We start from the raw sequence: 10,360 nt of genomic DNA on the forward strand, positions 1-10,360 counted from the left end.
TTCCTCCAACTTTTCCTGCGCTGCAAGCTGTTGCCTCCTTAAATTACACATTTCTCTAATACAAATCCCTCTTGCTACCGCCTTCATGGTATCCCAAACAACTGCCCTTGCCGTTCCTCCCTTTTCATTAATTTCCCAAGTCTCTGACAGTTCCCTCTGCATTTTTTCTACCACTTTGTTATATTTCAATATTTTTGTATTCATTTTCCACCTAAACGCTTCTTGATAGTTCTTCCTAACTGTAAACTCTAAACTTAGCAATGCGCGATCTGTTACCTTAATTACCCCCGTTTCCATTTTACAGACCTTAGTTGCAAACTCTTTTGAAACAAAAATATGATCTATCCTAGAATATGTATGATGAACTGGAGAATAATATGAGAACCCAGGATTCGCCCCACTAAGTAAACGCCAACAATCCACAAAATCTTTTTCTTTTACCAATTTATTCAATATAGTAATATTATTTCTCTTTTCAGCACTAGTGGGGTTTGACCTGTCCAATCTATTATCCATAACCATACTAAAATCCCCAGCTAAAATAACATATCCCTCCTTAAACTCTTCTATTTCTTTAAATAATTCTATATAAAACTTTCTATGTCTCTCATTAGGGGCATAAACATTAACTAATGTATACGCTTTGCCTTCAATTTGACCCTTTATCATAAGATATCTACCATTATCATCCTTTTTTATAGTGTCTAATATAAATCCACTTCTTTTTGAAATCCACCCACAGTTTTCTAAGAACATGTATTGAGAATGTTGTCATTTTTTTTAAAAAAGCAGCTGACTGATTAAACAGGGGCATGCTTTTTAGTCAATGAAGATGAAACATTGTGTCCCTAACAGAAGCATCAATACTGTCATCGTTGACACAACAACAACAACGTTATTGATATTATTATTTGTCATGATCTTTCTTGGGCCAGAGCATCCAACATCTGATGCAACTGGTCCATGATTTCTGAGAAGAAAACAGTTTGTCTTGAAAGGATCGTGTGTCTGTTGTTTTTTGCTGCAACAGATTAACTAACCACGATTCTCCCTCTGAAAGTTTTTGTATTAGGCCAGATCTACACCAAGCAGGACATCACACTTTGAAAACAGTTCAAAAACTGTATGGCGTGTGTCCTGGGCCCCAACAGTTGTCACTACTGTCATAAACTGTTTAAAAGCAGGAGTGCAGATCCTGCCTTATTTAAGTAGACACATGACCTGTTTAAGCCAAAGTGACAGTGGATCTGAAGAAGAAGAGGAGGAGGAGGAGGAGGAGACCTAATGCAACTTCAGGGTTAAGTGGGAAATGACACAATTTTCTGAGAATTTTCGCCTCTCCCCCCAAAGAGAGCTATTTTGCTTAATGCTCTCCAATAGTGCTCTGCCTATGTGAGATTTTGTTTGTGTGTGGGGGGGGGGGGGGGTAACCCCACAATGGAATGCCCCAAATGATGCTATGCTGCTTGCAAACAAACTACCATAGAAAAAAGATGGAAAGTGTGCTACTGCCGCCAATGTTCATGGTGAGCTTCTTCCTTGAAGAAGTGTAGGAAAATTCTGTGCATTCCCCAGAGAATACTCCCTGTAATAACACCCTTCCCTCAGTTTGACTGCCTGCTCAAACGGTGGAGAATTTCTGGAGGCCATTTTGACTCAGTCACTGTTCAAGCTGAAAGCAGCTGCCTCTGTGAAGCCACAGCCAGCTTTCTGAAGAGAGAAGCAGCATCACCTCCAGCATTTTGTGCGAGAAAATGGAGGGGGACACACGTTTGTAGGTTCTGTCTTCTTATCCTCACACCCAAGTTCTCTTTCATAATCTTGCCCCTTTATATAGCATCACTCTGAGGCATTGTGGGAAATTTAAAGTGTTGGGTTGCAGCCACTGAGGGGCCACCAATGTATGGGAGTAGCCAATGGGTAGGTTGCTGAGGACCCCCTCAAACCTGGAGCCAGCACTACCCTTCACTGTCACAACTACACTTTGCAGAAAGCTCCTTGCCTCCTGCTGTAGTTTGCTTTCATTGTTTAATTTCATTTATTTATTACATTTATATCTTGTCTTTTTTCCCCTCTTGCAAGGAGCCCAAGGTGTATTTATTTATTTAGTATTACATTTATACCCTGCCTTTTTCCCTCTTGTGAGGTGGCTCACGTGGTTCTCCTCCTCCTCTCCATTTTTATCTTCACAACCACCCTGTGAGGAAGCTTAGGCTGAGAGTCGATGAGCTTCATGGCTGAGGAGGGATTATAACCTGGTTCTCTCAAGTCCCGGTCCAGCACTCTAACCACTACACCACACTATTTTTTCATTTGTCAGTAATCTATATAAATAAAAATGTAAATGTTTGTTCGAAACAGACGTTATATCTCCGAAAGTTCTTCACCGATTGCTTTGAAATTTTGACACAACTTTGCATTCGAATATGCGAGCGTTGTTATGTAACTATGTTCTATATGGGGACAAAAGTTTGTCTTAAAATCTAAGAAATAGGCCTCCTCAAAACCAGTCCTGCTGATCATTGTGACATCGCCAACCAGTAGGCCAATCCACTGCCTCTGCCTTCTCTCCTATTTGCATGTTCTCTCACAATTGGCTGAGTGAATATAGATGTCACACCTGTGACAGTTACACGTTCTGAAGAAAGGTAACTGCCAGGAGTTTCCACTAACCTCCTCACCGTAAAAACATCATTTTTTAAAAACCAAACAATTTGCTTTACTTCATGCAAATAATACCTCACAGAAGATCACACTTAGGTTGTCGTACTCGCAGAGCGACAAGAAATTGCAAATCAGACTGAGGAAGAACGGGCATCAGCAAATGAGAAAAAAAGAAAAAGAATGCCTCAAATATGTGCCAAGGAACCAGCCAAGCAACGTTCAGCCAGACTTGAGGATGCACGATTGCGAGCACGGCAATCGCGTTCTACAGCTTCAGATCTGCTTTGTTCTCAACAGAATGAATGTGACAGGCTGAGAGTGGCTGAAAGACGTCAACGAGAAACAGCACATCAGCGTCAAACACGACTCCGTGGTAAACAATCACACGATTACAATCGCCTTGCATTCCGGTACAACCCAGCTGATGATTATAGTTTGAGGCAGCATATTCTATGACTGAAGTGTGTCCTTATTGCAAGGCTCTTAAATTTAATGGAGAAACAAAAGGAATGTGTTGCGCTGCTGGAAAAATTAAACTGCCTCAACTTGGAGAACCACCAGAGCTATTACAAACTTTGCTTGCCGGATATACCGTAGAATCAAAGCATTTCCTATCTAACATCAGGAAATACAACTCATGCATCCAAATGACGTCGTTCGGCGCAGAAATCATCACAGCTCCATTTATGCCAACTTTCAAAGTCAAAGGACAAATTTATCATAAAGCCGGCTCCTTCCTTCCGTTTCAAGATAGTCAACATAAATTCCTACAAATGTATTTCATTGGTGATGGCAATGATGAATTGAATGCACGCTGCAGAATTTATACCGGCATAAAAAGGTTCATCGTTTCAAAACTGCAACAGCTACTTCACGAAAAAAACAATTTAGTACATTTGTTCAAAACAGCAATTGACATGATGCCATCTGATACACACAAGATTGTTATTCATGCTGACAAAACGCCTGCTGGAGAACATGTGTGAAGATTCAATGCTCCAACTATAGACGAAGTGGCAATTGTTATAGTCGGAGATCAATCTTGACAGGACCTTTCAAAGGTGAAGATGTCCTCATTCCTCACATTCCTATGATTCCAACAGATATGCCATTTCAATTTAAGAGATTGCAATTCCCAATTCGATTGGCGTTTGCAATCACCATCAACAAAGCTCAGGGCCAATCTTTAGAATTGTGCAGTTTAGATCTAGACACGGATTGGTTCTCACATGGACAATTATATGTTGCATGTTCTAGAGTTGGCAAACCAGACAATCTCTATATCTACACAGACAATGGAACAACTAAAAATATTGTATATCCACAAGCATTGTGAAATTAAACATATTAGAAACATCCGCTTTGTCTTTTCTTTCTTTTCAATTTAACCAAACTGAGCCACAGCAACACGTGGCAGGGTACAGCTAGTTTTCTTTTAATATATTTTTTACTGCCATTGGGTGGGTGAGGAATTGTTTGCTGTTGTTCAGGGCTACTGTGAGCCATTGGGAGATATAGTTTATATCCTGTCTTTCTTCCTCTTGCAAAAACAAAACAAAAAAACAAGATGGCTTACATGATCCTCTTCCTCTCCATTTTATCTTCACAACAACTTCATGAGGTAGGTTGGGCTGAGGCTCAAGTGACTGGTGCAAAGTTACGCAGTGAGCTTCATGGCTGAGGGAGGACAAGAACTCAGATCTCCCGAGTCTCGTTCTAACAATCTAACCACTATACAATACTGTTTTTCCTTGACTCTGCAACAGGCCTGTTAGGAAATTATTATTATTACTAGCTGTACCTGGCCACGCGTTGCTGTGGCTCAGTCTGGTTAAATGGAAAAGAAAGAAAAGAGAAAGCGCACGTTTCTAATATGTTTAATTTCACAATGCTTGTGGGTATACAATATTTTTTGTTGTTCCATTGTCTGTGCAGATATAGAGATTGTCTGGTTTGCCGACTCTAGAACACGCAACATATAATTGTCCATGTGAGAACCAATCCGTGTCTAGATCTAAACCGCACAATTCTAAAGATTGGCCCTGAGCTTTGTTGATGGTGATTGCAAACGCCAATCGAATTGGGAATTGCTATCTCTTAAATTGAAATGGCATATCTGTTGGAATCATAGGAATGCGAGGAATGAGGACATCTTCACCTTTGAAAGGTCCTGTCAAGATTGTTGCTTCTACGACGTTGCTCAGTAATTTTTTTACTGCAAGCCGTGTGCCGTTGCAAAGCTTTGGCCGGTTGATATTTCGCAACATGATAATTGGCATGCCGATTTTCAATTGCAGTACATGCGGTGGCATCCCTGGCAGATCGAGTGAATTCAAAAATTCTGTTGGATAATTAACTGCTTCATCTGCTTCCACAACAGTGTCGACGGACTTGTATGTGACTGCCTCGCTTTGAATGTTAGACTGAATAATATTGTTAAGTTCGTAGACGTCTTTGTTCTTGGCTGCAAGAATAGCTCGTTCACTCAGCCAATCGTGATTCTTATAATTGGTTTGAACATTGGGAAATACTTTTTGAACCAATTCTTCTTTTGACGTCACTAAATTGCAGAAGTTATGAGGCAATGAAATTTGTCCTGAGGTCAGATCAACCGGCACCTTTCCGTTCCCAATTTCCAGCAATTGACGTGAGAATATCTCAACTGATTGATCATTTTGCAGCTGGACATGCATATTTGTAGTTAATTTTAACGTCTTGACGTGTCGCCATAAAGTAGAGTATTTCAGGCAAGCATTTATTTCATCCGCTGGTGTTGATCTAGGAATTACAGGTAATATTTGCCTGAAATCTCCTGCAAGCAATATTATTGCGTTCCCAAATGGTCTGATGTTTCCACGCAAATCTTGCAATGATCGATCAAGAGCCTCGAGGGATTTTTTGTGTGCCATTGTGCATTCATCCCAAACAATAAGTTTGCATTTTTGCAATACTTTTCCCATGCTTTGGAAATGTTGCACGTGGAAGTTTCAATGAATTGCATGTTCAATGGCAATTTCAAAGCGGAATGAGCAGTTCTTCCACCTGGTAGCAATGTCGCAGCTATTCCGGACGACACAAGAGCTAAGGCTATGTCATTTTGGGATCGAATTGTTGCCAGGATCAATCTAATTAGGAACGTTTTACCAGTTCCTCCTGGCGCATCTAAGAAGAAGATTTTTCCAACCCCGTTATTTACAGTTTGCATTATTTGATCGTAAATGTGATTTTGCTCAAGCGTTAGCTTAGGAATATTTGATTGCACATACGACAAAAGATCACCCGTGTTGTAATTTTGTTCACGACGCAATTCTACATCGAACAAAGCAGGAGCAGAACGATTCGGTGATGGCATTCCCAATTGATTGAGAACTTTGTTCGCGATTTCTAAGCACAAATCTTCAATCATTATCAACGCTTCGTTGTAGATTTCTGCTGTGAAATCCATGTTCATATTTGAATTTTCGTTGCGTATTCGACGGAAAATATCTTCAGCCATGTCCGATTTATATTTCTCCCTTAACTCTGTTGGAGATGAAGGAGAGCAGGCGGTCAATATGAATGCAAACAATGCACGAATTTGATTTGGATGTGACGTGTTGCAGCCGTCATTAATGCATACATCCCAGTGTCGGTCGTTCTCCAATAAATTCAGAGCTTGACATGCACTATGGAAAGTGGCATGTGTAACGCCGTTGACAATTCTCAATTGCTGGAAAGACGTTGGACCGGCCACATTTACCAACAGCATGCAAAGAAAGAAGCATTCATCTTGATTGGGATGCACGGTGTACAGTCTGCCTATCGTAGTTTCTTTGAATATGCCAGGTTGTCCGTCGACTCGTTCTCCTCATTTGTGTCATTCAAATGTTTTTCTACTTGCATTCCATGTGTAATACGTAGGCACTTCCGAATACAGCAGTGTTTTTGCAAACGCGTCATTTTGACATAAGGTGAAGAAAGAAGTTAATGTTGTAGCCAGTGGATTCAGGGCTATTTGTTGCACATTTGCAGCTGTGAAATAAACGTGTTGTCCATTTTCTAGATGTACTGCTAAGTGAACAACAGCTGGACTTCGTTCATGTATGGGAAATGAAAGAATTCGCCATACAGCTTCATTGCTGCTTATGTATCTTCCAGCCTGACCAGCATGTGTTCCTTTTACATCCAACAGATGGCGTTGTTTTTCAAAAAAGCATGTTTTTACCTGTCACAGGTGTGGTGAGGAGGTTAGTGGGTTTTGGCCCCTCTGCTAGGCCGGAATCTCCTGGCAGTTACTTTTCTTCAGAACTTGGAACTTCCATAGAAGGCCACAGTTCCGAGAAACATCGCTAGATGGCGCCAAATAGGAGAGAACATGGAAATAGGAGAGAAGGCAGAGGCAGTGGATTGGCCTACTGGTTGGTGATGTCACAATGACTTCTCTCCTATTTGCATAAGTGGCTTGGAGGAGGCCTCTGGGCTTTTATATACCCTATTTCTTCGATTCTAAGACACACTTTTGTCCCCATCTATAATATAGTTACATAAAAACACGCACGTATTCGAATTCAACGTTGTGTCAAAATTTCAAAGCAATCGGTGAAGAACTTTCGGAGATTTTAGATTAGGAACAAATGAACATTTACATTTTTATTTATATAGATTATTATTATTGTTGTTGTTGTTGTCCCGCCTTTTGCTCAATGCTGGGCCTCAAGTCGGCCTTACAAAGTTTAAAACATACATTGGGGGAAAAACAAACAAAAAACAAAAAAACATAAAAGTTAAAAATAAACAACAAAATTATAAGACATTAACATAGACGGAGGGCCAGATTATTCTCCAAAGGCCAACTGGAACAAAAAAGTTTTAGCCTGCTTCCGAAAGCCCATCAAGGAGGGAGCCATCCTACCTTCCCCAGGAAGAGAGTTCCAGAGCACCGGAGCAGCCACCGAGAAGGCCCTCTCCCATGTTCCCACCAAGCGTCCCTGTGAAGGTGGGATTGAAAGAAGGGCTTCTCCAGAAGATCTCAAAGCACAGGCAGGCTCATAAGGGAGAATACGGTCTTTCAGATAACCTGGACCCGAGCCATATAGGGCCTGGGAAATGCTTTCACTGAAGTTGGGAGGAGGGGTAAACGAAGGGCAGTGCTTCCAATTCAGTGGGTCTGTGACTCCATTCTGGGTTTCACTAAGAACCAGCCAGAATGCTAAAGGAACTCTAATCCTCACCCTATCCCCCATTGTTTCAGCACCTGGGTGAGCTCCTTTAGATTTCTGGCTGCTTCTCAGTGAAGGCCAAAATGATTTCGCAGCTGCACCGAATGTGGAGCCACAAGCCACCAGTGATGAAGGGTCAAAATAGTTCCAGTGGGGGAGAGATGGCTGTGCATCTGGGCTACCTAGGGTCTGCCATGTGGCCAGTGACAGCAGCTTCCCATCCCTCCCCCCCATTAGCAGGCATGGGGAGCGATGTACTTACTGAGCCTGGCCTACAAGCAAGAACGTTGCTGGTGGGTGGGGGCAGCACTCGCCATTTCACTGCTGCTCCTAGAAACTAGCTGCTCTATGCCAATTTGTGGCCCTCCAGACGCTTTTGGCCTACAACTTGTATTATCCCTCACCATCGGCTATGCTGGCTAGGGCTGGTGGAAGTTGTAGGCCCAAACATCTGGAGGGCCGCAAGTTGCCCAATCCTGCTCGATGCAATATTTTCTCCCCTTGCTCAAACCACTTTGATTGTTTTTGTCCTTCTCCCCAATCACCACCCCCATTAAGGCTGTTCCAATTCTCTGCCCCTTTCCCCCAATTCTGAGAAAAAACCTGGTTTGGACAACTACCGTCCCCTACCATATTTATTTATGTATTTATTTATTTATTACATTTCTATACCGCCCAATAGCCGGAGCTCTCTGGGCGGTTCACAAAAATTAAAAACATTCGAAGTATAAAACAGCAGTATAAAATCATAATATAAAATACAATATAAAAAAGCTCAACCAGATAAAAACAGCAGCAATGCAAAATTACAGATTTAAAACACCAAGCTAAAATTTATTTATAGACTGTTAAAATGCTGGGAGAATAAAAAGGTCTTCACCTGGCGTCTAAAAGCATATAACGCAGGCGCCAAGCGAACCTCCTTAGGGAGCTCATTCCACAGCCGGGGTGCCACAGCAGAGAAGGCCCTCATCCTGGTAGCCACCTGCCTCACTTCCTTTGGCAGGGGCTCGCGAAGAAGCTTGGCTCACTCCGTTTGAACTCAGTTTTCTGAGGATGTGTGTGTGTGTGTGTGTGTGTGTGTGTGTGTGTGTGTGTTTAGTAAGCTGCCTGTAACCTACATTTTGAGGAAATCGGGGTGGGTGGGGAGGGATTGGGTGGGAAATTTAGCTGCTGGTAGCAAGCTGCATTTCATGAGGAGGAGCTGGCATGCCCTCATTAAAACCACCTGCATGCATTATCATAAGGTTTCTCGTCCCCAGGCCTTCAAGGTCAGAGCTGAAGTTCTGCCAAAATTAGACAGATTCCAGCTGGGTTACAGTGAGAGCCTTTCACTCCCCGCTCCACTCCTGGAAGCCACGGTAGTTATCCAGCCTGACAGTGATTGACTAGGGAAGCTCACCTCACATATCGTAAGGGCCTGGGTGTGTGTGTGTAGAGCTACAGGGGTACTCCACCCGGGTCTCCACTCAGGTCCTGAACTGTGAATCTGGTCTTCAGTCCAGTCTTCATTTTGAACTGCAGTCTTCGTCTGTCAACTAGCTTTTGGGCCTGGGAACTTTTTGATCCCATCCTATAGGAAGACCCTTGACTTCAGTAAAGGATAGGATAGGATAGGTAGTACTTTATTGTTTTTGTGTCCGGCATTGTTTCAAAGGGTTTCTCTGTTATTTAAAGGTTTCCTCTGATTGTTTCGGGTTTCTTGATTTTCCTTTGATATTGGTACATCTTTTTTTTAAAAAAAACTCCTTCTCCCCTTCCTTGCTGCTAATAAATTTCACATCTTTTTCAAAGCTTGTGTGTGCTTTAATCCATCTACACCTTGGTACTGAATTCAGAGCATTCTGCTTTGGTCTTGCTACTGTTTAGAATTCTGGGCTTGGGGTGTGAAATGGAGGGTGTCAGCTTGAGCCCATGTTTCTGTGCCCCAAGCGTGTCCTGAAAAGTGTGAGCATCCCCTGGATCAGGCTGGGTTGGACGTGTTGGCAGTCTACCGTATAATTGTTTGCCCGCTGCTCACAGAGCAGTGAGGAGTTGGAAGTTTTGGAGTAAGCCCTCTTAATCCTCCTATTCGCCCCCCTCCCTGTTCTTCACATACATATCTGGACATCAGAAAACCTACTGTGGTGCGGAGGTTGATAAATAAGGAGACGAGACAACAACAGCTAGGTTTAAACAGGGCCACATTTTAGGGATGCCTAACGGGCATCCAGTATGGCCTGTTGCCAGGCCACTGAAGGTGTGCGAGACATTCGTGGCCCAAGGGTAGGCGCTGTGTTTTTCGCCTTCCCCCGGGCCTGCCCTTTGTGAGGTTGGGGGACCTTCTTTTGTCACGCCCTGTCTCAGGCTGTCCAGCTCTGAGTGGGTGAGTAGGGTCAGCCCCAAAGGTAAGTCGTATCTCCCAGGTAGGCCGTGGGGCTCAGAGCTGGGAGCCTCGGACATACCAGTCACTGTGAACAGTGCCAAGTGAATGCTCACCACCCCACTCCCACTCTGGA

This window comes from Elgaria multicarinata, chromosome 13 (assembly GCF_023053635.1).
Source record: "Elgaria multicarinata webbii isolate HBS135686 ecotype San Diego chromosome 13, rElgMul1.1.pri, whole genome shotgun sequence".
Lineage (NCBI taxonomy): Eukaryota > Metazoa > Chordata > Lepidosauria > Squamata > Anguidae > Elgaria > Elgaria multicarinata.